Source organism: Petaurus breviceps, unplaced genomic scaffold (assembly GCF_028583685.1).
Source record: "Petaurus breviceps papuanus isolate PSGF00001 unplaced genomic scaffold, PetGlider_PUasm1.0 90564, whole genome shotgun sequence".
Taxonomy (NCBI): domain Eukaryota; kingdom Metazoa; phylum Chordata; class Mammalia; order Diprotodontia; family Petauridae; genus Petaurus; species Petaurus breviceps.
This window is the reverse complement of record NW_027187275.1, coordinates 3,920,100-3,946,080: the sequence shown is the minus strand read 5'-3', so window position 1 is coordinate 3,946,080 and position 25,981 is coordinate 3,920,100. Positions and strand designations below refer to the sequence as shown.

At 37.4% G+C, this 25,981-nt stretch overlaps 1 protein-coding gene and 1 pseudogene across 1 annotated transcript in view; both read left to right on the top strand.

Annotated features, from left to right (window-relative positions):
• DPYD (dihydropyrimidine dehydrogenase) overlaps nucleotides 1-25,981 on the top strand; it is a 1,126,518-nt gene that overhangs the window by 310,210 nt on the left and 790,327 nt on the right. The gene's annotated exons all lie outside the window — the stretch shown is intronic.
• Nucleotides 920-4,607, top strand: LOC138142339 (poly [ADP-ribose] polymerase 1 pseudogene; annotated as a pseudogene).

Sequence of the window (25,981 nt, the reverse complement as noted above, 5' to 3'; positions counted from 1 at the left end):
TGGCAGCTTCAGCTCTTGGCCTGCAGAGTATAGGGGGACCAAACACCAGTCTGAGGGGTAATCGCTTTTGCTTTGACCTGCTTGGATCTGGATTGCAGTCTAGGGTGGAGGTCCTAGGGTGTGTGTCCAGCTAGCCAGAGTGTGTGGAGACCTCAGAGAGGGCACCTATCTAATGCCTCCAGCAGCTGAGACAACCCCAGGGTTTGGGATGAAAGCTCTGCTGTCTGGTGGCAGAGTCCTACTGTGGCAAAAAGCACAGGGGTCAAGTGAATGAGGGGTGGGCAACATGACCAGGCAAAGGAAACAAAGCAGACAGAAGATTCCAACATTACACTCCTATTTTCGGGACAAAAAGGAGCAAAGCATAGAACAGGAGGAAGACAGTGAAGTCAGAACTCCTGCACCAAAAGCTTCAAAGGGAAATACGAGCTGGTTACAGGCCATAGAGGACCTTAAGAAGCAGATAAGAGAAGTGGAGGAAAAATTGGGAAGAGAAATGAGAACAATGCAAGAAAATTACAAAATGAGAGTCAACAGCCTGACTGAGGAAAATACCACCTTAAAAAATAGACTAACTTAAATGGCAAAACAGGCTCAAAAAGGCAAGGAGGAGAAGAATGCCTTAAAAAGCCAAATTTGCCAGATGGAAAAAGAATTGCAAAAGCTCACTGAGGAGAATCATTGCTTTAGAATTAGATTGGAGCAAATGGAAGCTAATGACTTTATGAGAAATCAAGATGCTGTTAAACAGATCCAAACAAATGAAAGAATAGAAGGCAATGTGAAATATCTCATGGGAAAAACCACTGACATGGAAAATAGATCCAGGAGAGATAATTTTAAAATTATTGGACTCCTGACACCCCTACTGCCCGGCTCAGTGGCACACCACAGTTCCACGCGGTCAGAGAATAGAAAGAAGGAGCAGGAGGTGGGAGGATGGCGCAGCTGGTGGACAAGACCTATGGGGCCAAGTGCAAGAAGAGCGGGCATTCCTCCTGCAAGAAATGCAGTGAGAGCATTGCCAAGGACTCGCTCTGCTTGGCCATCATGATGCAGTCACCCATGTTTGACGGGAAGGCCCCAAACTGGCATCACTATTATTGTTTCTGGAAGCATGAACTTGTCATCTCTCAGGCTGAACTTGAAGTATATGGGTTCTTGGAGTTGCAATGGGATGACCAGCAAAAATTTAAGAAGACCATTGAAGCTGGAGGGCTGACAGCAGGCAAAGGCAGGAGTCAAGGTAGAGGTGGCAAGGGAGAGAAAACCCTAATCAACTTTGTGGTCGAGTATGCCAAATCCAATAGAAGCACTTGCAAAGGGTGTCAGCAGAAAATAGAAAAGGGTCAGGTATGGTTGTCCAAGAAAATGATTGATCCAGAGAAACGACAGCTGGAGATGATTGACCGGCGGTACCACCCAGACTGCTTCGTCAAATGCCGCAATGAACTAGGATTCCTGCCTCAGTACAGTGCTAGCCAGTTTAAAGGATTCAGTATCCTGCAGCCAGAGGACAAGGAAACAACTCCCAGCAGTCAATACTGAAGGGAAGAGGAAAGGAGATGAGGTAGATGGAGATGATGTAGCCAAGAAGAAGGCCAAGAAGGAAAAGGACAAAGAGATGAAGCAAGAGAAACTCTTCAAGAAACAAGACAGAGCTCATCTGGAGCATCAAAGATCAACTGAAGAAAGTCTGCTCTACAAATGACCTAAAAGAGCTGTTGATAGCCAACAAGCAGGAAGTGCCTTCTGGGGACTCTGTGATATTGGACAGAGTAGCCAATGGGATGGCTTTTGGAGCTCTTCTTCCACATGAGGAGTGCAAGGGACAGTTTGTCTTCAAGAGTGATGTGTACTACTGCACTGGAGACATCACTGCCTGGACCAAGTGTGTTGCCAAGACACAGACTCCCAACCAGCAGGAGTGGACCATCCCCAAAGAATTCTGGGAAATCTCTTATCTCAAAATTTTAAGTGCAAAAAGCAGGACCGAGTATTCCCCCCAGAAACTAATGCCCCAGCTTCAAAACCACTGCCCTCATCATTGACATCCCCTCCCATGGTGAACTCCTCAGCCCCACCAGGCAAGCCATTGTCCAGCATGAAGATTCTGACTCTGGGAAAGCTCTCCAGAAACAAGGATGAAATGAAAGCCACAGTAGAAGAACTTGGGGGGAAGCTGACAGGGTCAGCTAACAAGGCTTCCCTCTGCATTAGTACAAAAAGGAGGTTGAGAAGATGAATAAGAAGATAGAAGAGGTCAAAGAAGCCAATGTATGAGTAGTATCAGAGGATTTCCTCCAAGATGTCTCTGCTTCTGGCAATAGCCTCCTGGAGCTGCTCTCTCTGCATACCTTGTTCTCCTGGAGCGCTGAAGTGAAGCAAGAAACTGTTGAAGTGAAGACAGGAGGGAAGTCAGGTGTCTCTTTTTCCAAGAAGAGCAAAGGTCAAGTCAAGGAAGAGGAAGTGACCAACAAATCTGAAAAGAAAATGAAATTAACACTGAAAGGTGGAGCAGCTGTGGATCCTGATTCAGGACTCGAAGACTCAGCTCACGTACTTGAAAAAATTGCCACCACTGGCCTTGTGGACATTGTTAAAGGCACCAACTCACATTATAAACTGCAGCTCCTGGAGGATGATAGAGAAATCAGGTACTGAATTTTCAGATCTTGGGGCTGTGTGGGTACTGTGATTGGCAGCAACAAACTAGAGCAAATGTCATCCAGGGAAGATGCCATTGATCATTTTTTGAAATTGTATGAGGAGAAAATGGGCAACTCCTGGCATTCCAGCAACTTCACTAAGTATCCCAAGAAGTTCTACCCCCTGGAGATTGACTATGGGAAGGATGAAGAGGCTGTGAAGAAGCTGACTGCCTGGCACCTAATCGAAACTCCCCAAACCAGTTCAGAGCCTCATCAAGATGATCTTTGATGTGGACAGCATGAAAAAGGCCATGGTGGAAATAGAGATTGACCATTAGAAGATGCCACTGGGAAAGCTGAGCAAGAGGCAGATCCAGAATGCATATTCAATCCTCAGAGAGGTCCAGCAGGTAGTGTCCCAGGGTGGCAGCGACTCTCAGATTCTGGACCTCTCCAATCGCTTCTATACCCTGACCCCCCATGACTTTGGAATGAAGAAGCCCCCACTTCTGAACAACATTGATTGTGTGCAGGCCAAAGTAGAGATGCTAGACAACCTACTGGACATTGAGGTGGCATATAGTCTATTCCGTGGTGGGTCTGAAGATGGCAGCAAGTATCCCATTGATGTCAACTATGAGAAGCTTAAAACTCATATTTAGGTGGTTGACCAGAATTCAGAAGAAGCTGACATCATTAGGAAGTATGTTAAGAATACACATGCTACTACTCACATTGCCTACAACTTGGAAATTATTGATATGTTCAAGATTGAGCGCGAAGGGGAAAGCCAATGCTAAAAGCCCTTTAAGCAGCTAAAAGCCCTTTAAGCAAGTGGCTGCTGTGGCACGGGTCCAGGGCCACCAACTTCACTGGAATACTCTCTCAGGGTCTTCAAATTGCCTCTCCTGAAGCCCCTGTGACTGGCTACATGTTTGGTAAAGGAATCTATTTTGCTGACATAGTTTCCAAGAGTGCCAATTACTGCCACACATCTCAGGGAGACCCAATAGGATTAGTCCTCCTGGAAGAAGTTGCCCTTGGAAACATGTATGAACTGAAGCATGCATCCCACATCAGCAAGTTACCCAAGGGCAAGCACAGTGTCAGAGGCTCGGGCAAAACTGCGCCTGATCCGACAGCCAGTGTCACTCTTGATGGTGTGGAAATTCCTTTGGGAACTGGAGTTCTTTCTGGTGTTAGTGACACCTGCCTACTATATAATGAATACATTGTCTATGATATTGCTTGGTAAATCTGAAGTATCTACTGAAATTGAAGTTCTACTTTAAGACCTCTCTGTGGCGGACTGATAGCACTTGCCGAATACTTAGACTGGACCTGGTCTAGTTCTGCTGTAGCATTGAGCTGCCTGGTAGGCTTAAACATTTAACAACCCTTTCAGAAATATCAAAAGAGCTGAGTTGCAGATAACTGTTAACTTCACTAAATCTTCACCATAAAGATTTTATATAAACAAATGGCCATATGTTGAAAAGATTTTTTTCCCCTCGCCTGAGTTTCTGGGTTTTGTTTGTCTCTGGGGATTTGATTCCCCACCCAACCAAGTTCCGTGAACTCCTGGGGCATAGCAAATCTCCTGTAACTGACAAGTGAGGAAAAGTTGGACAAAAAATTGCTTTACACAAAATAAGCACGGAGGGAGGGATTTTTAGAGAGAGGGAAATTACAATGTGATGTTTACATTATTAGATTTCAAAGGAAAATAAAGTCCTTCTGACTCTTTTAAATGTTCCTCAGTTTTGATTTTGGCAAAAGCGTTAAGCACATTTATTTTAAGGTAAAAATAAAAGGTAATTTCATACTAAAAAAATTATTTGGACTACCTGAAAGCCATGATCAAAGTAAGAACCTAGAAATCATCCCCCAGGAAGTTCTCAAAGAAAACTGCCCTGATGTTTTAGAACCAGAGGGCAAAATAGAGGTTGAAAAAATCTACCGACCATCTCCTGAAAAAGATCCCAAAAAGAAAACTCCTAGGAATATTATAGCCAGGTTCCAGAATTCCCAGATTAAGGAGAAAATATTACAAGCAGCCAGGAAAAAACAATTTGAATATTGTGGAAACACAATCAGGATAACCTAGGATCTGGCAGCTTCTACATTGAGGGATCGAAGGGCTTGGAATATGATATTCTGGAAGTCAAAGGAGCTGGGATTAAAACCAAGAGTCACCTACCCAGCAAAACTGAGTATCATGTTTCAGGGGAAAATATGGTCATTCAGTGGAATAGAGGACTTTCAAGCATTCTTGCTGAAAAAAAAAAGAGTTGAATAGAAAATTTTACATTCAGATACAAGAAGCAAGAAAAGCATGAGAAGGTAAGTGGGGAAAAGAAATCATAAGGAATTTATCAAAGTTGAGCTATTAACATTCCTACATGGAAAAACAATAATTATAACTTATGAAACTTTTCTCAGTAGTTGAAGAGAATATATATATATATATAAGAGTATATGGGCATATGAATACATATGTGTATGTGTGTATATATTTACAGGTATACATAGATAGAGGGCACAGGACCAATAGGAAGGGATGATAATTAGAAGGTGAAATTAAGAGGTGAGAGAGGAATATAATGAGATGAAATGGGGAGACACAGAATGGGGTAAACTATCTCATATAGAAGAGGCAAGGGAAAATGGTTACAATGGAGGGGAAGAATAGGAAGGCAAAAAGGAATGGGTCAACCTTATTCCCATTGAATTTGGCTTGAGGAGGGAATGAAATACACACTAAATAGGGTACCTCACCCTCCAGGAGAGTAGGGGGTGGAGGGCATGAGAGGGGGAATGATGGAAGGGAGTGCCGGCTGGCAGGGGGGAGGGAATTTGGAAGCACCCACTTTTGAAAAGGGATGGGATCAAAGTAGAGAATAGAACAAGTGGGAGGTGGGATGGTAGGGAGGGAAATATAGTCAGTCTTCTACAATATATCTACTATGTTATTGTTTTGCATTAGCCACACATGGACAACCTATACTGAACTGCTTATCTTCCCAGTAAGGGTGGGTGACAAGGGAGGAAGGGAATGAATCTGGAATTCAAAGTTTTAAAATCAAATATTCAAATATATATATATATATATATATGTATACTGTTATTAATACTATTTTACATGTAATTGGGAAATAAGATATACAGGCACTGGGGCATAGAGATCCACTGGAAAAGTCAAAAGGAGTATGGGAGAAAATATGGGAGAGAACAGATTAGAGGAGGGGATATCCTGTGGGACTGCTATTTTGGGGCAGTGGGTAGGGGAAAAACAAGGAGAAAATTTGTAAGTCAAAATCTGGCGGAAATGATGTAAATCAGAAGTTTATAAAGCATTTGAAAAATTAAAAAAAGAAAGCTTTTGATACAGAGTTACATGCTCTACTCCATGCTTTTCTAGTTCTGGAGTGATGTAAAATTGAAGAAAATTTAATTAGATGGACTCGAAAGAGTTTAGACGATGTGACTCCAGATTAAAAATTAATGCTTCAGGGTTGGCCAGATAGCACAGTGAGTAAGAGAACCAGCCCTAGGGTTGGGATGATCTGGGATCGAATCTGGGCTCCGAAACTTAGCACCACACCCAGAAATAACTGGCTGTGTAACCTTAAGCAAGTTACTTAACCCCAATTGCTTTAAAAAAAAAAATAATGGTTCATTGTCAAACTGGCAGCAATACTACAGGAATCTTTCCCTTCCTTGATGCTGTTTAACATTTTTATCAACAATTTGAACAAAGGTACTGATGATATCCTTATCAAATTAGTAAATGACACAAAGGCAGAGAGAATAGCTAGTCTATTGGATGCAAAATGATCTTGACAAGTTAAAAAGTGCATATATCAATAAATGTGTGTATGCCCAAGAAGATCCAAGGTAACATTAGAGATACATTTCAGGTGGTTTATGAACTTAGCTGGGAAAAAATACAATATTGCATCTTTATTTTTAATTAATTCACAATGAAATTTATCATTTCTTTAAATTTTTCTTAAAAATATTTTTCTGAGAAGTGTCCATGGACTTTACCACACTCTCAAAGGGACATATGATACCAAGAAAGGTTAATAATCTTTGGGCTACAGTACTGGGCTGAATCCAATAAGATAAAATGTAGTAGGGATAAATGTAAGCCAGAATAACTTCACAACTAAAAGTTAGTGTTAAACAGTGGTTGTTCTGACAAAAGATCTTGGAGTTTTAGTTAACTACATGCTTGGTAAGAGTTAGCAGTGTAATATGATAACTGGAAGAAAAAAAACTAATCAAAACTAAACCTAATACAATGTTGGACTGTGTTCTGAGAGGAAAAATTTCAGAAATAGGGCAGTTGTGGTCTTCTTGTTCTGTTTTCTTGTTAGACCGCATCTCAGTTTCTGCATTAGGTTTTGGCTAGCACACCATATGAAAAACCTAGATCAACTGGAAACTGCCCAGATGAGGACACCCAGGTGGTAAGAGTCATAGAATCCATGTCATGTGAGGATCAATTGAAGGAATGATTAACAATGTTCAACAAAATAATGTTTGACAAAGAAAAGAAAAATTTGGGGGGATAGTGCAGAGAAGATGTCTTCAAATAGTGAAAGGTCTGAGATGTGGATGAGGGATGAGATTGGTTCTGTTAGACCCCAGATGGCAGAACCAGAAACTATAAGAAGCCAATTTAACAAAACCAGAAAACAGCCTTTACAATGATAGATGCTCAGAAGTTGAATGTCTTGAGAGATGGTGGATTCCCATTCCTTTAGGGATTCCAGCAGAGACAGAATGGATACTTGTCAGATATTAGGGTGTTTATCAGGTATGTTATAGTAGTGCTTCTTTTCATCCATGGATTAGACAAGATAGCCGCTAAGCCCCTTTCCAACTTTAAAATTCTTTGATTATGTGATTTTACCTTTGTATCCCTAGCAGCAAGTATGGTGCCTTGTGCATAGTAAATACTTAACAATGCTTATTGAATTTAATTGAAAAAATACAAAGTAGATATAGAGTGCTTTCAGCAATGGGGGACTGATAAAATCAGGGATAATACAGAATGAGATCAGGAAAGGCCTCCTGTAGGATGCTAGAGGTGAACCATGGATGTTACGTTATATTCCCAGACATCATAGAGGGGAGGAAAAACATTTAATTTCATTGCAAAAAAATCATCTAAGTCTCAGTAAGCCTGATATATACTGGGGTGTGATAGAGAGCTGGCTATAGAACCAGGGCAAAACAGGATTCAAGACCGTCTTATGAAAGATACTAGCTGTGTAATATGTAATCTCTCATTGATCTGTGCAATTCTCAAAAAAGCATAATTTGCAGAGAAGGTACAACCATGTATTTAAAGAGGGAGTTTGCAAATTCAGGACTTCCCTGTACCAATGAAATAACAGATTGAATGCCTGTCCTATCCTATCCTATCTATATGGCTATTCTATTCACAATATAAATCACTACATTTGGGGTGCAGTGGGGTGGAGAGTGTGGTTCTTTGAAAAACAACAACGACACTAATCTCCGACTCTCGTGCTTGGTTAGTATGACCTGTCTAGCAATATTTGGTCAGATTTAACATTGAATACTGAATAATATTTTATTAGGAAATAACAAATACATATCACTGAGTCTTTGAGAGTACACTAATAGGAAGATTGGTTTAGGAATTAAAATCTTGAGGGAGAGAGGGTAGTGGATATTGTTTCCATAAAGCTACCAAATCAATGAATCAGTCAACAAGTACTCATTAAATACTCACTATGTTCCAGACACTAGACAAATTGTTGAGGGGGAAAAGAAAAACAGAAACAGTTCCTTATTTCTGTCCTTAAGGGAGTTACATTCTAATGGGTGAAACTCTGCATACATAGATACATACACACCTGCATATGTGTATATATTCAAGATACAGATAGAGTAGATCCTTCATTACCAGAGATAGGAGCAGAGACTTGGGGATGATATAAAGTGGTTTTGAGATGAAGAGAAGGGAGGAGAGGTAGCTCATGATACCTAGTCTAAATATTTTTGGTAAAGTAAGAGTTGATATCCCTAGCTAAAAGGGTGAAAACTTGGCGAAGTATGGCACACAAGGAGAGAAGAAAATGTTTGAATTCCCTAAGAGGGGAGTCGTATAGGGAAACAATTAGAAAAAAAAAAGCAAAAGGATGAAATAAGGTCACAATTAAGATTAAATAATTTGTATGTAACTATATATATATATATATATATATATATGTGTGTGTGTGTGTGTGTGTGTGCTATGTAATATATATCATATATAATTATATAATTTCCTTTGTAGTGTACCCTATCAGACCAAGGATGCTTATGAATAGGAGCTTGTTTTAATGGTAGCAGCTGAAAAGTAGAGATAGATGGTAGGAATAATTCATAGTTTGTGTTTCATAAAGTATGAGTGGTGATAAGATAAGGAGGTAAGGGATTCAAGAGTACAGCAATTGAAGATGAACCATTTAATTCATGGTATTGATATTGATCAAGGAGGACAGTAAAGTCAGAGCAGGGATAATGGTTAAGAAAGTGTGGAAGAGTGGAGGGACAGGAGGTCATGAAACATGAAGAATTGGTTTTAGGGGGCATAGGAAAACATAGGGAGAAATCAGATTATAGGAGTTTTAATTTGATACAAAAGTATCACAGTTCTTTTTTTTCACTGATACGAAACATTCGCGGGTGATAATGAGATCTAGGGTGTGAACTGTGTGGGACATAGGATATATAGGTCTAATGACCTATATCTTTAGGTGTAGAACATGGGATTTGTAAAGAGTGAGGTACTGAGAGGCCAGGGTTCTTTAGGGAACATCAATGTGTCCACTAAAGTCTGTTAGCATAGATTAAGCAGGAATTTTTGAAAAGAGTAAAATTAGTTAGATAATTGGCCCCATTGGAAAAGATGGAAAATGAACAGGGTGAGTAGACATAAGCCACCATGGTCTGAATTGTGTAACAAAATTTTTATAGTATAAACTTCCAAGGAAGAGTGGTTGCTGAGTAATTGTGGTTAAGAGAGAGTCTGGAAGTGGCAGTAGGGAACCAGAATATTCTGGATTCCCCTCCAAGACCATTGTGACAGTGGTAGAAGAAAAGTTGTAGCTAATGTTCAAAGGATGACCAGGAGTCCAGTGTCAGCTGGGAGGAGCTAGCTCTCTGTGAATGCCAAAAGATGAAAGATAAAAGGAATAGAATGTGTTCTAAATGGAAACATATTTATTAGTTATGGAATATGGATTATAAGGGCCTAATGGATTTGATGGGTAGAATCTGACTGGAACCTTGGAGAAGTAGCTTTAAGGAATAATAAGAGAGGGACTAGGGGATAGAGATGGGGGATAGCTTACTCTTCGGTATCTGGAATTCTAGTAGCACAGGGATTTGAGAGAGCAATAGATAATGGAAGCAAGCTAATCATAGTGGATAACAGTGAGTGGAAGGTCCACTAAATATAGCAGATGTCTGGAAGATTGGAATGCACATCATCTCCTTGGGTTTGCTATGGTTCTCAGTGTCACTGCTCTGTGGCTTTTATGGCAGAACAAAAGAGTTCTGTCTAGAGGGAGGCATGTTTTATAGAGGCAGTCTCCCCTATCAGCTCAGATAAGAAGCTGGTATTAATGTTTTTTTCAAAAATTCATCATATCCTGTCTCAATAAACACGTGTGTGTGTGTGTTCATGCTGTCACTTCCTCACCTAAGTTCCTTTTAAAAAGCCTCAACAGCTCAGGCACTTGGGAAAAACATTTTCAAAGCCTTCTTCCATAAAGAGGTGGGGGAAGTACTAAAATTACTTCAATTACAATGTTATATTCTGTATTGTTCTTTGTGTTTAAAAATACCATTACTAGCAAGTTGTTTTCTGTGCATGTAGCTGGATAGACCAATCAAGAAATAGTTCTTTCTAAGGTATAGACATGTAAAGATTATCCTTTAAGTAATTTATGGAACAAGACTTCTTTCAGAAGTGTTTATCAAGAAGAATAAAAATTCCATCCCTTAGAACTGCATGCCAAGCTGGTTTATGAACTACAATTGTTTGGTAGTCAGTGCTGAAGGCTGTGTCAGTAAATCTTTAAAATATTTTTCCTGCTATCTTTGTTTGAGATTTTGCCATCATAGCCCACTGTACAAGTTATTTGACCATGTTCCTTTCTAGCATTCATTAATTCAGCCACTCAATAAATCAGCAACTATTTATTGAGGGTCGAATATGCATGAAGAACTTTGCCTAGGTTCTGTGGGTTTTGCAAAGAAGTAAAGGAAACAGTAACTGCCTTCAAGGACTTAACAGTCTCAATGGGGAAATGACATGGAAACAGGTAAAAATAGCTGATAATAAAAAAGCAAAAGTAACAATATGGAAAGTATAAAATTTTCCCGATGCCAATTGTAGAAACTCAAATAAATGATAAGGGATGATTTAGAATATTATCACTGAAAGGTAATGTAGTTATTATATATCCCAATTCCTTATTGAAATCAGAATTCTCTATAACAATCCTTTAAATCTACTTCTTGAGCAAGTATTGGGTCCTTACTACCTCACAATTGAGTTGAAATAGTGATTAGATATGTTATGTGTGTCCATAGAAGGGAGACCTCACAGCACTACATGAAGGTTACAGGGATACATATTTCAACTCAATATAAGAAACATATAATTATTTGTTATTTAGTTCATTTTCAGTTGTGTTGCATTTTGTGATGCATTTTGGAGTTTTCTTGGCAAAGATACTGGAGTGATTTGGAGTTTCTTCTTCAGCTCATGTTACATATGAGGAAACTGAGGCAAGGAGAGTTAAGAGACTTCCCCAAGGCCACATACCTAGTAAGTATCTGGAGCCAGATTTGAACTCAGGTCTTACTGATCCTAGACCTGGCACTCTATTCAATGTACCACCTATCTACTCTTTCTAATAATTATATCTGTCTGCATTTGAATGAATTTTACTGTAAGGTGATTAATATCTCAACAGTAGAGGTGTCAAGTGGAGGTTAAATGAGCATCTATGGGATATATTGTAATGAGTTTTTGTATTTAGGGTTTCAGTGATACTAGATGAATTCTAAATTATCTTTCATTTGTATGATACCATGAAAGTTTTGGGGTTTTTTTTTGCCTTTTGGAGGGCAATTGGGGTTAAGTAACTTGTCCAAGGTTACACAGCTAGTTTGTGTGTGTGTGTGTGTGGGGGGGGGTTAAGTGTCTGAGGCCGGAACCGAAATAGGGTCGTTCTGACTCCGGGGCCAGTGCTTTACACACTGCGCCACCTAGCCGCCCCCGAAAGTCCCCCCCCCCGCCCCACCTTGCATTGAGGGAAAATCTGCCTGTATGAAATTTGTATTCATTCATTCTGATCTCAGGTCCTCAACAGGTTCATAAGATTTAGAGTTGGAATAGACTTTACAAATTGTCTAGTCAGCACCTTCAGTTTAGATGAGAAAACTAAGACCTGGAAAGACAAAATGACTTACAGTCAGATAGACATGAGAGCAATCAAATTTTTGAAGACAACTCTCCAGTCCCTTTGGAATGTCATCAATCCTCTCTCTACTCCCCACCAAGCCTTCTTTTCCCTAGCCTTTCCTGGCTTGTCCAGCCGATCTTCAAATAACATGGCATGACGTTTGCTTTTCCCTCTGCTTGCTTTTTTTGTGGAAAATGTCATGTTTATCCTTTTTACTTGTAAAATATGGCATCCGTGTGGGTATGGATAAGATAGATTTGTGATCAGAGAGTTGGACTGTGATATTAAAAATTTGGATATTATCTTTCTATTAATGCCACTTAAGATCACATTCATTTTTTGAATATTGTGTAATGTTGATATATTGAGTACACAATAAAGCATTCTGGACATTAACAATTGCACTGAACAAAGAGACAGGAAAGTACAAAGCTTATTCAGGGTTCATTGAAGGTAAATTTCAGTTTGACTAAGACATAGGCAGAATTTCTCCAGTTTGGTTAAGGTGGATACTTCACGTAAAGTCAGATTATGGGATATCTGCACTGTTTTAAATTTTCAGGTGTTTTGAAAATTCTCCTAATTAATCTATTTAATGAAGTATGCATGTGATTTTAGGGCAGCTATGTGGCACAATTGATAGAGTGCTAAGCCTAAAGTCAGGAAGGCTCGTCTTCCAGATGGTCTAAAATCTGGTTTAAGACATGTACTAAGTGTGTGACCCCGGGCTTGACCCTGTTTGCCTCAGTTTCCTCATCTGTAAAATGGGCTAGAGAAGGGAATGTCAAACTACTCCAATATCTTTGTCAAGAAAACCCCAAATGGTGTCATGTAGTGTTAGCCACAACTAAAATGAAAGAATAACGGAGTCTTTGGGTTTAAGCCAAATATGTTCTACCAAAACATAACTATGTAGCTATCCCATTCCTGTTAATTTCCTTTCAAATTAATTTCTCTACTACAAAGGACAGTTAAAAAGAAAACTAAACTGAACCATTCTGTCAGCATTTGTTGTAATTTAAAGCATCCATTACATCCCCTCCACTGCCAATGCTGCAGATAAGTCCCTCTTATAACTGCAAGAATTAGTGTTGTACATGTTCTTCCCATTACCTTTTCATAGCTGAAAAGTGTCACTTTTAAGAAATGTGCATTGGAACTAGTCCAGCTAGTCTCAAGTATAGCCAAGAGCTCATTAAGAGATTACTGGTGAGGAAGTTAAGAGTTTTGATGAACAAGGAAATGATGAACTATGGGCAGGGATTGACATCAAAGGTTACTAGAGAGTGATTCAGTTATAGCTTTATTAGGTGAACACATGACTACATATGGGCAAAGCTTTTTTGCACTGGGAGATTTCTCAATAAATTTTATCTGGAATATTAAAAATGTGTCAAAGAATTTTGTTTTTATGTCTATATGCATGACTTCATTAAAACTCATGGACCTGAAGAATCAAAAGTAAACTATATTACTTCAGGCAAAGTGAATAGAATAGTGCGAAAGAATTTTTTTCTCAGAGTCAGGAAGACAAGTAAATTCCAGTCTCATGGCTGACATACTGGCAGTGTAACTGTGGGCAAGTCAAGTAACCTCTTAGTACCTGAACTAAGATTGTAAAATCCAGAGAAGATGCTGATCTATATTAGTGAAGGGTATTTCTCTCACCTAGGAGTTCCCTGTGCCAGTAAAACCATAGTTTAATAACTCTCCCTATCTTACATTTTTCTCAGCATGTTAGATCTACCAAAACAAAAGATAAAAGTAAACCTTCTTGTTAAATGCCTGAAGTGTTTTCTAGGGTGGTTATAGCTTCTGAATACTTGAATACTAACTGGAAAATCTATTCATATTGTTGATAATAATTGAATCATTTCTCTTTAGTTAATTTTCCTCTTTTTAGATTATTCTTGCTGAAGTGAAATAATGCACTCATTTGATGTCCCAATACAGAAATACAAGATTTCTGTGCTCCTTTCTTCCTACCAAAAATAATTTTCAAGTTAGTGAAATTCAACCAGATTATTTTTAAAACATAACAGACTAAGGTTTCTCTTCAAAGGGTTGCTCCATCTGTGAAAATTGTCTTTGGAAGAAGGAATGCAGCACTTTAAAATAAATTCACCAGCTGTATCGATAATTTTATAGAGAAATACAGGCCTAAAAGCTATGGGACTCTCTGTTAAATTTGTTATGTCATATGACAGGATGGCTGGTTTGTGAGTTTTCAATACTTTTTAGTAATAACTATAAAAATGATTAGACTCCTAAGGAATGGCAATAATGAAATGCTAAGGTTGTGAATTTAAATCAGAGAAAAAAAAAACTAGAATAAAATGTTAAAGTTCTTACGAAAACATTAACTCACCCAAATGACACATAGTATATGAAAGAACATACTTTAAAAATCTCTATTGAGAAGTCAGAAATATCACCCCTGCACAATATAGGTGAGTTAATGGTCTGGGGAGAATATTAACACCCATATTTCCTGTTGGATTTTAAAATGGCACCCTTAAACATTACATCATTACATTTTTATCATTTTTATTCTTGTTAAAAGAAGGAATAAAAGTTATTCTTTTTCAAAATGATGAAGTTCATGAAACCCAGGCCCAGATGTTTCCTTTGTGTCTTTCATTCCCTTCCCACCACCCTCCAACATGCAAATTCAGTGCATAATGTACTTTATCTAGTAGAAAACAAAAATTACTAAAGACAAATTGAATAGCACAGATATAACTTACTGTAATAGCATGCATTTCCTATAAGAAGCAGTGTTGATTCTCCCAAGTACTCTTTTACAAAAATTCTAGAGGACTTTCTTTACTTCTTTTCCTTCCTTCCTTCCTTCCTTCCTTCCTTCCTTCCTTTCCTCCTTCCTTCCTTCTTTCCTTTTTTCCTCTCTTCCTTCCTTCTTTCCTAAGGAAGAAGAGATTAAAAAATAAGTTGTGAGTCTTCTATTCCAAAAGAGACTGTGATATCTTTGGTTATGAAAAACAAAAATGGTGTTGGACTACACTAGGTAGATTTGAGGCATTATTCCCTAATTTTCTGCTGTGGTTCTGATTATCATTATTTTCTATTATAATTATCTCTGATCTTTGAAGCCAAGTCTGGCACCATTTAAAGAGAAATTTGTGAATGAGAAGCTCTGACTTTTGAACTTCTCATCCGGTGCTTTGTTTGGGAAGCATTTCAAACTATTACCTACACCTTTTCTCTGAATGATATCGTATTACGTTTCCTGCTCTTAAGAGAGTTAGAGATTTGGGTGAATCAGACTTCAAGCGCTATGTTCTGAGCCATGGGGTCAACTTTTAATCATTGTGTGACTGTGGGTAATTCACTTTACTTTTGAACCTTAATTTCCTCAACTGTAAAATAGGACAAATAATACTTGTACTAGTTACTTCACAGGCTTTTTAAAGGTAACTACATTGCAAACTGTGACGTATTACATAAATGAATGATGCCATTATTCCTTAGCCACCATTTCTACTCCTCTGACCACACTTCTTATTTTGGTGAAAATGAATAAAAATTATTTTTTGAATACTTACTATTAGGAAAGCAAGAGATATTCACCAATTTTTTCACATTCCCTATGTCTCTACTTTCATGTTCTCTAGCTATAATTCTCCTTTTTTCCTCTTTTTTCCTCAGTATATTCAAAAGACATTTAATACTGCAAGCATTATATATCAAATGTAACCACCTTCAAAAAGTGCAAATCTTATAGCACCATTCTTCAGTTGAACAAACCTTCACTCTGGGTAGGCGACTGGCCTAACTGCTTTGGGGCAAATCCTTACCCTCAAGGACCTTATAGTTAGCAAAGGGGGATAAGATTTCTTTTTTTTTTTTTTAAAGCAATTGGGGTTAAGTAACTTGCTCAAGGTTACACGGCCAGTTATTTCTGGGTGTGGTGCTGAGTGTCTGAGCCCGGGATTTGATCTCCAGGTCGTCCCAACACTGGAGCCAGTGCTCTTACTCGCTGAGCCACCTGGCCACCCCTAAGCAATTGGGGTTAAGTAACTTGCTCAAGGTTACATGGCCAGGTGTTTCTGGGTGGGTGCTAAGTGTCTGAGCCCAGGATTCGATCTCCAGGTCAATCCTGACACTGGAGCTGGTGCTCTTACTTGCTGTGCTACCTGGCCACCCCGGGGATAAGATTTCTAAAAGATGGATTGATGAAGCAAGGGTAAATTCTGCAAAAGAAGTAAAAAAATAGTTATGGAAGTATTTTTTAAAATTTTTTTGGTCTTTATTAATTTGTTTGTTTAATTTTAGTTTATAAGATTCAGTTCCACAATTCCTTGAGTTTCAAATTTTCTCCCCTTCCCTCCCTCCCCCCCCCCATAGTGGCATGCAATCAAGTATAGGATCTGCAAATACTTCCACATTAGACATTAGTCAGGTTATAAAGGATTGTATCAGATGGAATGAGCAATGGCAAAGTGGAAACAAAACTAAACAAGAAAAAAGAGAGCAGGTAGTCTGCTTCAATATGCATTCAAACTCTGTTCTTTCTAGTTCTTTCTCTGAATGTAGACATCTCTCTCCATCATGAGTCTTTTGGAGTTGACTTATAAAACTGCATTGCTGAGAAGAGTCCAGTATATCAAAGTTGGTTGTCACAATGTGTTGTGTCAGTAATTGTATACAAATATTTCCTGGTTCTGCTCTTCTCACTCAGCATCAGTTCATATAAGCCTCTTCAGGTTATTATGAAGTCCATCTGCTCCTCCTTTCTTGTAGCACAATAGCATTCTATTACATTCGTATACCACAACTTGTTCAGCCATTCCCCAATTGATGGGCATCCCCTTGATTTCCAATTCTTTGCCACTACAAAAAGAGCTGCAATAAATATTTTTGTGCATATGGGTCTTTCTCCCACTTCTATGATATCTTTGGTATACAGCCCTAGAATTGATATTTCTGGGTCAAAAGGTATAAAATTATTTATAGCCCTTTGGGCATAATTCCAGATTGCTCTCAGGAATGGTTGGATCATTTCACAACTCCACCAGCAATACATTACTCTTCCAATTTGTTCACATCCTCTCCAGCATTTCTCAATTTCCTGTTTTGTCATCTTAGCCAATATGACTGGTGAGATATGATACCTCAGAGTTGTTTTCATTTGCATTTCTCTAATCAATAGTGATTTAGAGCATTTTTTCATATGCTTATAGTTATCTTTAATTTCTTCCTCTGAAAACTGCTTATTTATATCCTTTGGCCATTTATCAATTGGGGAATGACTTGTATTCTTATAGATTTGACTAAATTCTTTTGACTAAATGCATATTTTAGAAATAAGTCCTTTATCAGAGACATAGGTTGTAAAAATCTTTCCCAATTGCACTTTCCTCCTAATCCTGGTTACATTGGCTTTGTTTGTACAGAAGCTTTGCAATTTAATGTAATCAATATTATCCATTTTGCATTTGATAATGCTCTCTAATTCTTGTTTGGTAATAAAGACTTCCCCTCTCCAAAGAATACATTGAAAATCCCCAATTAAATAATAAATTAGAAATACTGAAAACCAAAGGATAGATTAATAAAATTGTAATTAAGAAAACTATTGAATTAATAAATAATAATAAGAGCTGGTTTTATGAAAAAAACCAATAAAATTGATAGACCCTTAGTCACTATAATAAAAAAGAAAGAAGAAAACCAACTTATGAGTATCAAAAATGAAAAATGTGAATCTACCTCCAATGAAGAGGAAATTAAAACAATAATTAGGAATTATTTTGCCCAATTATATGTACATAAATTTGACAATTGTAGTCAAATGGATAAATATTTACAAAAATATGTTTCCCAGAATAACTGAAGAGGAAGTAAATTACTTAAATAACCCCATCTCAGAAAAAAAAATCAAACAAGTCATCAGTGAACTCCCTAGGAAAAAATCTCCAGGGCCAGATGGATTTACAAGCGAATTCTATCATACATTTAAAGAACAATTGATTCCAATACTCTACAAACTATTTGGGAAAATTAGTGAAGGAGTCCTAACAAATTCTTTTTATGACACAAATATGGTACTGATACCTAAATAAGGAAGAGATAAAACAGAGAAAGAAAATTATAATCAATTTCCCTCATGAATATAGATACAAAAATTTTAAATAAAATATTAGCAAAAAGACTACAATAACTTATCACAAGAATAATACACTTTGATCAGGTAGGATTTATTCCAGGAATTCAAGGATGTTTTAATATTTGGAAAACCATCAATATAATTGATCATATCAACAATGAAACTAGCAGAAACCACATTATTATCTCAATAGATGCAGAAAAGGCTTTTGATAAAATACAACATCCATTCCTATTAAAAACACTAGAAAGTATAGGAATAAATGGAGCCTTCCTTAAAATAATAGGTAACATCTATTTAAAGCCATGAACAAGTATTATATGTATTGGGGATAAACTAGAAACATTTACAATAAGATCAGGGGTGAAACAAGGATGTCCACTATCACCCCTCTTATTCAATCTGGTACTAGAAATGTTAGCAGTAGAAATGACAGAAGAAAAAGAAATCAAAGGAATCAAATTAGGCAAAGAAGAGACCAAGCTATCACTCTCTGCAGATGATATGATGATATATTTAGAGAATCCTAGAGAATCAAGTGAAAAACTACTTGTGACAATAAATAAATTTAGTGAAGTTGCAGGATGTAAAATAAACCCACATAAATCCTCGGCATTCCTGTCTATTTCTAATGAAATTCAACAGCAAGAGATAGAAAGAGAAATCCCATTTAACATTACTGTAGACATTATGAAATATTTGGCAACCTACCTGCCAAAACAAACCCAGGACCTATATGAACACAGCTACAAAACACTTTTCACACAAATAAAGTCAGATCTAACTAATTGGAAAAGCACCAATTGCTTGTGGCTGGGTCAAGCTAATTTAATAAAAATGACATTTTTACCTAAATTAAATTATATATTTAGTGGCATTCCAATCAATTTACCAAAAAAACTACTTTCTAGAGCTAGAAAAAATAGTAACAAAATTCTTTTGGAAGAACAAAAGGTTAAGAATATCAAGGGAATTAATGAAAAGAAATGCTAGGGAAAGTAGCCTAACTATACCAGATTTTAATCTGTATTATAAAGCAGCAGTCATCAAAACTACTTGTTACTGGCTGAGGAATAGAGTAGTAGATCACTGGAATAGATTGGGTACATGAGATTCAGAAGTCAATGACTATAGTAATCTACTGCTTGATAAACCCAAAGACCCCAGTTTTGGGAATAAGAACTCACTATATGACAAAAACTGCTGGGAAAACTGGAATATAATATGGCAGAAACTGGGCATAGACCATTATCAAAATGAAGTCTAAATGGGTGCATGATCTAGGTATAAAGGCTGATACTCTAAGCAATCTGGGAAAGCAAGGAATAGTTTATCTGTCAGATTTGTGGAGAGTTATGGGAGTATTAAGGAAATAGAAGTTGCTATTTGTTGGAGGGGAAGTTGCGGCAAGAAGAGTTTTATAAAAGAGGAATTATCTGAGGTTGAATTTGAAGGACATTAGCATTTGAACAAGGGGAGATGAGAGACATAGCAAAATGATTTCCAGGCAGAGGGAATAATATGAGTAGAGATACAGAATAAGCAAGACTTAGGGCATAGTTGGCAAACGGTAAATAGTCTGGTTTAGCTGATACATAGGATTATGAAGGGGAGCAATAAAGATTTGGAAAGGCAGTTAAAGTAGTGGAGAGGGTTTAAGGGAAAGGTAAGAGTTGGAAATAATACAGATCTTAAACCTGTGTAACTTAGACTAGGATGGTGTTATGACCAGTGTAAGGGACAATTAGGTTTATACTTATTGAGAGAGCAGAAGTTCAGTGTGTTTGTAGCTATTTCTAAGCTGACCCCATTCTACCTCCTACCTTATATCCCAATAATGCGCAGCCCAATAATACATTAAATTGCTTTATGCTAAAAATGCCTTTGGTTTTTCCCACCAGCACATTTACTCTCTTTACCTCTCTAAAGCCTTCTTTGACTGTCTGTTTGAGATAATTTCTCTCTAAATCTAGGATCAAATTATCTACCTAATGTATCTACTCAAGGGAAAAAAAAACAAGTTGGACAATACTTACATCTCCTACAATGTAGCTTAGTCAGTGCCTTACTTATATAGAAGTAGATACTCAATTGATAGTTGTTGATTGTATGAGACAGGTAGATTTTGCAGCAGATAGAATTCTAGGTCTAAAATCAGGAACACGAGTTCAAATGTGATCATGGGCAATTCACTTAACCTTTTGTAGTGGCAAGCACCCCAAGCACGTCCTCAGGGTTTGCTGCTACCACAGGTTCTTGGATCTGCTTTGTTAAAGGAAAACAACTCAAAATGGGTTAACAAGCTTACTTTAATCAGTCAGACATATATCGTTTACCTTGTTCAGGGGAAAAAGGTCAGCACCCCGAACTTCAAAGCATACAGGCAGAATTATCAAGACAGAAACAGATCAAGTAGACAGATTTCCAAACTGTCCAACCATTACATCCATACCAAATCAGCATCTGGGTTTTTCAAAGCCGGGGGACTCTTAACAACGGCTTCCCAGAATTCAGATCAAATCACAGAACACTTCTCAAAGTGAGTCCCAAAACAAAGCTACGCATCAGGGCTTATATAGCCTTCTCCTGGCTCAGAGAATGTAACAACTTTATTGACTCACTGGCCAATCAAGAAGTATCTACTGAAAAACAAGCCTCCCACCCCAGGCTCCAGGTGCACTTTAGCCTAGGGGCAGGGAAGATCTTCCAAATTTGCGTTCCCATTACACCTTTCTGTCTCAGTTTCTTCAATGGTAAAATGAGCTTAATAATAGCACCCACCTCTTGGGGTAGATGTAATGATCAAATGAGATAATACTTTTAAAGTACTTTGCACGGTATCTGGCATAGAGTATTCATTTAAGACATGCTTACATTCTTGAATTAGAAATCTAATCATGCATTTATACTTAGTCACTGAGTTACATAGGGCTATACCTAGAAGCATGGAGATCTTAAAGTGAGTGAGGGACTGAAAAAAATTGAGAACAGCCTCCTTAGTCCAGCCAATAATATGCCATAATTACTAACTAGATATCTTAGTAGTGATTTGCAGTGGAAACATGGCAGACTACAATAATCACCAACTATCTGTGTAATGTGAAACAAAAATCATTCTTTGATTTCATTGATTCTTTTCACTTTTTCTTCTCTAAGTGGAAAGTGTGATGAAATGGATTAGTTTCTGCTTCTAGTCTTTAGACTGCCACTAATTGGGTCTGGGACCTTGGACAACTCATATCACTTCCCTGGATGTCAGTTTCCCCATCTAAAAAGAGAAGTTAGGCTAATGACTCTCTATGCTCCATTTCAGTGCTAAACATTATACAACTCTGACACCTGCCACTACTATTGTCTTTTTAGAGGTGAACTGTGGAACTCAATTTGAGGTTCATTACCAAATCAATATTACTGTGAATGTAGTCTCAGGTTTTAATTTAATCATATATCATTCCTGTTAGATTCTACTGGGAAATTATCTTCTCTTATGCTTACTGTTTATATAGTACTCGGCTACTTGTATTTTTAATTGTTAGGTTTGAAATGATTGATTCTGCATAACTACATAGAGTTAGCATGTCATGACTTGAAGTCAAGAAGGAACCAAGTTCAAAATCTGCCCTTACTAGTTGTATGACTCTGAGCAAGTCATTTAATTTCACAGTGCTTCAAGCAATTCCTTACAAATTATCTAAGTCGTGCATGGGTTGGTGTGGAAATATCCTCCCTGGGAAGTTTCACAAGCTGAATAAAACATAGATTGTTCATACACATTCATACTTACATATATACATACATATATGTGTGTGTGTGAAGTTCTAAAATAGCAAAAAATGAAGCTTGGTTTATAAAAGTCTCATGAGAGGGCTGTGTAAAAATGCTTATCAATCAGCTGTCTGAAAACAGCATAATATATTTTAAGTTGAACCTATATCATTAACATTTTCTCAATCATTTTCTTTACTCTAGACAGTAAGAAAAAAAATTTAAAAACAAAAACCCTGTTTTATGTTGTTTGCTGATTTCCAAGGTGCAAATGCTCACAGTGACAATTTAAAAGTTTGCTTTTTACCATACCCTCTATGAGCTGATGCAGTGCACCCTGAATAGGTATGTAGGATTGTAGCAAGTAGGAGTGTATCAAACTAGGTAATAATACAATACAATCAAGAAGTCACATGTTAAAAATCTCCAAGGCTAAATTTTGCTGCTATAATGAGTTACTTCACCAGTAAATTACAATTCTAATGCCTCATCAGATAGCTGACCCTACATTCCCAAGGCTATGCAAGTGTATTGTATACAGGTTCTACCAAACTCCAACCATTTCAAATATAGGCCTTTTGTCACTTATGTAAAAACCAATTTGTCTATGTTCAAATGAGCTCATCTGTAGAATGTTGACTGGCTAAGGAGTGATGAGTTATCTCAAGCACAGTGATCCAGAAAAGCTACTTACTAAGGTGTAGATCAGTAGATGTCTTTGCCAGTGGAAGAAATGCACACACCTAGATCACTAATCCTTGAAATAAGATAATTTTTATTATATAAAAATAACATATTTTTCCAGTATCTAAATTTGGGAAGCAGACATCTTACAAAATTTTAGCAAAGAACAATCAGTAAGAGAATTAAGATATAGGATACTAGGAGAAGATACCTTAGATATCAACTATTCCCACTGCCATTTTATAGGGAAGATATTTGAGATGTAACTGTGATTTGCTTTATGTTGCACAGGTCTCAAATAGACAACCTAGGATGTTAACTGGAATCTTCTATCATCAGTTACAGAGGTCCTTGTGATGACTAATTTTTATCCCAATACCATACATAGATAAAGTCTTTAAAAAATGTTTATTACCTTGGATTTCCTGAATCAGTCAGTCAATAACCATTTATGAAGTGCTTACTAAGTGTCAAGCACTATGCTGATCTCTGGGGATCCCAAGAAATACAAAAGACAGACCCTGCTTTCAAGGAGGTCTTAGTCTAATGGGAAGACAACATGCAAAATGTTATGTAAAAGTAAGGTATGTACAGGAACAATGGAAAGAATCAGTGAAGGGAAGACTTAAGAAGAATTTTGAAAGGCTTTCTATAGAAGGTGAAAATTTAGCTGGTTCTTGAAGGAAGTTAGGGGAACCAGGAGGTGAAGATGAACAGGGAGAACATTTCAGGCATGGGAACAGTCAGTGAAATTAATAATAGGGAAATGGAGTATCTTATTTGAGGAACATCGAAAAGATTACTATTATTGGGTAACAGCGTACATGGGGTATAGTGGAAGGATTATAAGGTGGAATAACCCTAGAAAAGTGGGAGGGGCAGGTTATGAAGGGGGTTGTGTTCCAAAATGAGAATTTTGTATTTGATCTTTGAGTTGATAGACACTGCAATTTGATGAGTATGGGGTGATATTGTCAGACCTACTTTTCAGAAGCAGGAGCTGTCCCTTGGATTGCAGGGCTAGAGGTTGCAACAAAATATTCCTCTCAAAGCCCTCATTTAATGAGGGCTCTTAAGCCCAAACAGTTCTTCATTTCCTACCAGCTACATTGTTTGGAGTTCATTCAACCATCATCATGCTAGGTATCTTTTCCCATCTCCCATTCCCCACTCCCATTTTCTACCTTCTTTTCATATGTTGTTTTCCTTCACTAGATTGTAAGTGCCTTGAAGGCAGGGTCAGTCTTTATTTTTATTATTTGTATCTCCAATGCTTAACACCATGCCTAGCATATAGTAGGCACTTAATAAAAATGTATTACCTTGAAGTCATGTAACCTTTCTGAACCTCAGTTTCCTCACTTGTAAAATGGAGAATGAGATTGATTAGACAAGAAGATGTCTAAGAGCCTTCCAGCTCTAAATTATCATTCTATTGTAATTCTTGGTGTCTGTCTGACAAGGAAAAAAACACACAATGGCATGGATTTCTGCTGGCCAGAATGCATTTCTTTGTCTTATTTTATGACCCATTGACTGAAAAGAGGCTATATCTCAATGATGCAGCATTGTTTCCCCTTGGCTACAGGGGAAGCCATCTGGAAAGATGGAGTTGTAGTCTCAGATAGGGACAAGTAAAGAGCAGAGGTTTGAACTGACAACCAGCCAGGGAGCAAGGGCCATTTGAGTTTTGGTTTGACTGTTTAATTCAAGCAAGGAGCCACTGATAACCATAAGATGAAAAGATTGAGAGAGCTCTGGCTAAATTAGACATTTACAGCCAACATGTGTGTGTATCTATCTATCTATCTATCTATCTATCTATCTATCTATCTATCTATCTATCTATCTATCTATCTATCTATCTATCTATCTAGATTGATTGCTTTTTGGAGGGCAATTGGGTTTTAAGTAACTTGCCCAAGGTCGCATGGCTAGGTTTTTTGTTTGTGTGTCTTAAGTGTCTGAGGCTGAAATCTGAACTCAGGTCCTCCTGACTCCAGGGGCAGCACTCTACTCACTGAGCCACTTAGCCACCCCTTCAACATATATTTAGATGGCATATGAATTTTAAACTACTTCAGATAATTTAAATATTGAAAATATTTTATAAAATTCATGAATGGTTAATAGTTTCTAATTTTATCTAATCATCATCAATTAGGGAATCTTAATAAATTTTATTAAATGATGATGGTTCATTAAAGTATTCACTGGCTATGTAGTACCATACACTACAGAGACAAGTTTATACCATGTAATGTCATGTCTGTCATGAGGAGGTTGTCTAAATAATGAAAATACTATCCAAGGGCAAGAGGAGATGTACTGTGGCTATTTGAGTGTTAGAAATGGAGTATGGTGATGCTTTTTCGTTTCTCCCTTTCTCCCATCCAAGGACAATCTGTTCCCTCTCCAACGCTGAACTCATGTCTTTAAAGTTAAATTTATAATTTCTATTTAAATGGTTTTGAACTTGGCAGATATTGAAACTGATCAATCATCACTGTTTCTGAGCTGTGTGCTTTATCGTTTTGAAAGAGAAGTCAGAGAATAAAAAGGGTTGCAATCGTGAAGGACAGAGACAAAAGTGAAAGTGGACAGAGTTTTGGAACCTCTAAATTTCCAGTATTCTGTCTCACCTGGGGAGTGGCTAGATGAGAACTAGGACAGGAATTCACCCATGTGATACAGGCTTCATTTAGGGTTGTTTTTAGGAGATCAGGGGGCATTTTTTTTTATCATATCTGATTCTGTGTCAGATTGCTTGTGAGTGTTAAAGGATTTATGAAGGCTCAGAGATTTGTATCACATTTACAGAGAACAGGGTTACATGAATTGGCATTATATATGTACAGAACTTTAAAATTGTGTTGTGAAATATATAAATTGATTACTGGAATTGAGTTGGGCCTGAGGAGAAAGGAAATTAGGAGCTCAGGGCAAGTTAGCAAAGGGAAAACTGTGGAGGAATTGAGAATAATTCAGAGGTAAACTAGAGGAGATTTTAGTTTAAACAATCTCAGGTTTTGATTTTTATCAATATAAATCTGTACTCTAAATAATTTAAAGGACAGAACTTACTGTTGTTAAAAATGATATTAGATATTTATAGTCAACATATATTTAGATGATATCTGAATTTAAAACTACTTTAAATATTGAAAATATTTTATAAAATTCACGAATGGTTAATAATTTCTACATTTATCTTATCATCAATTAGGGAAGTTTAATAAATATTATTAAATGAT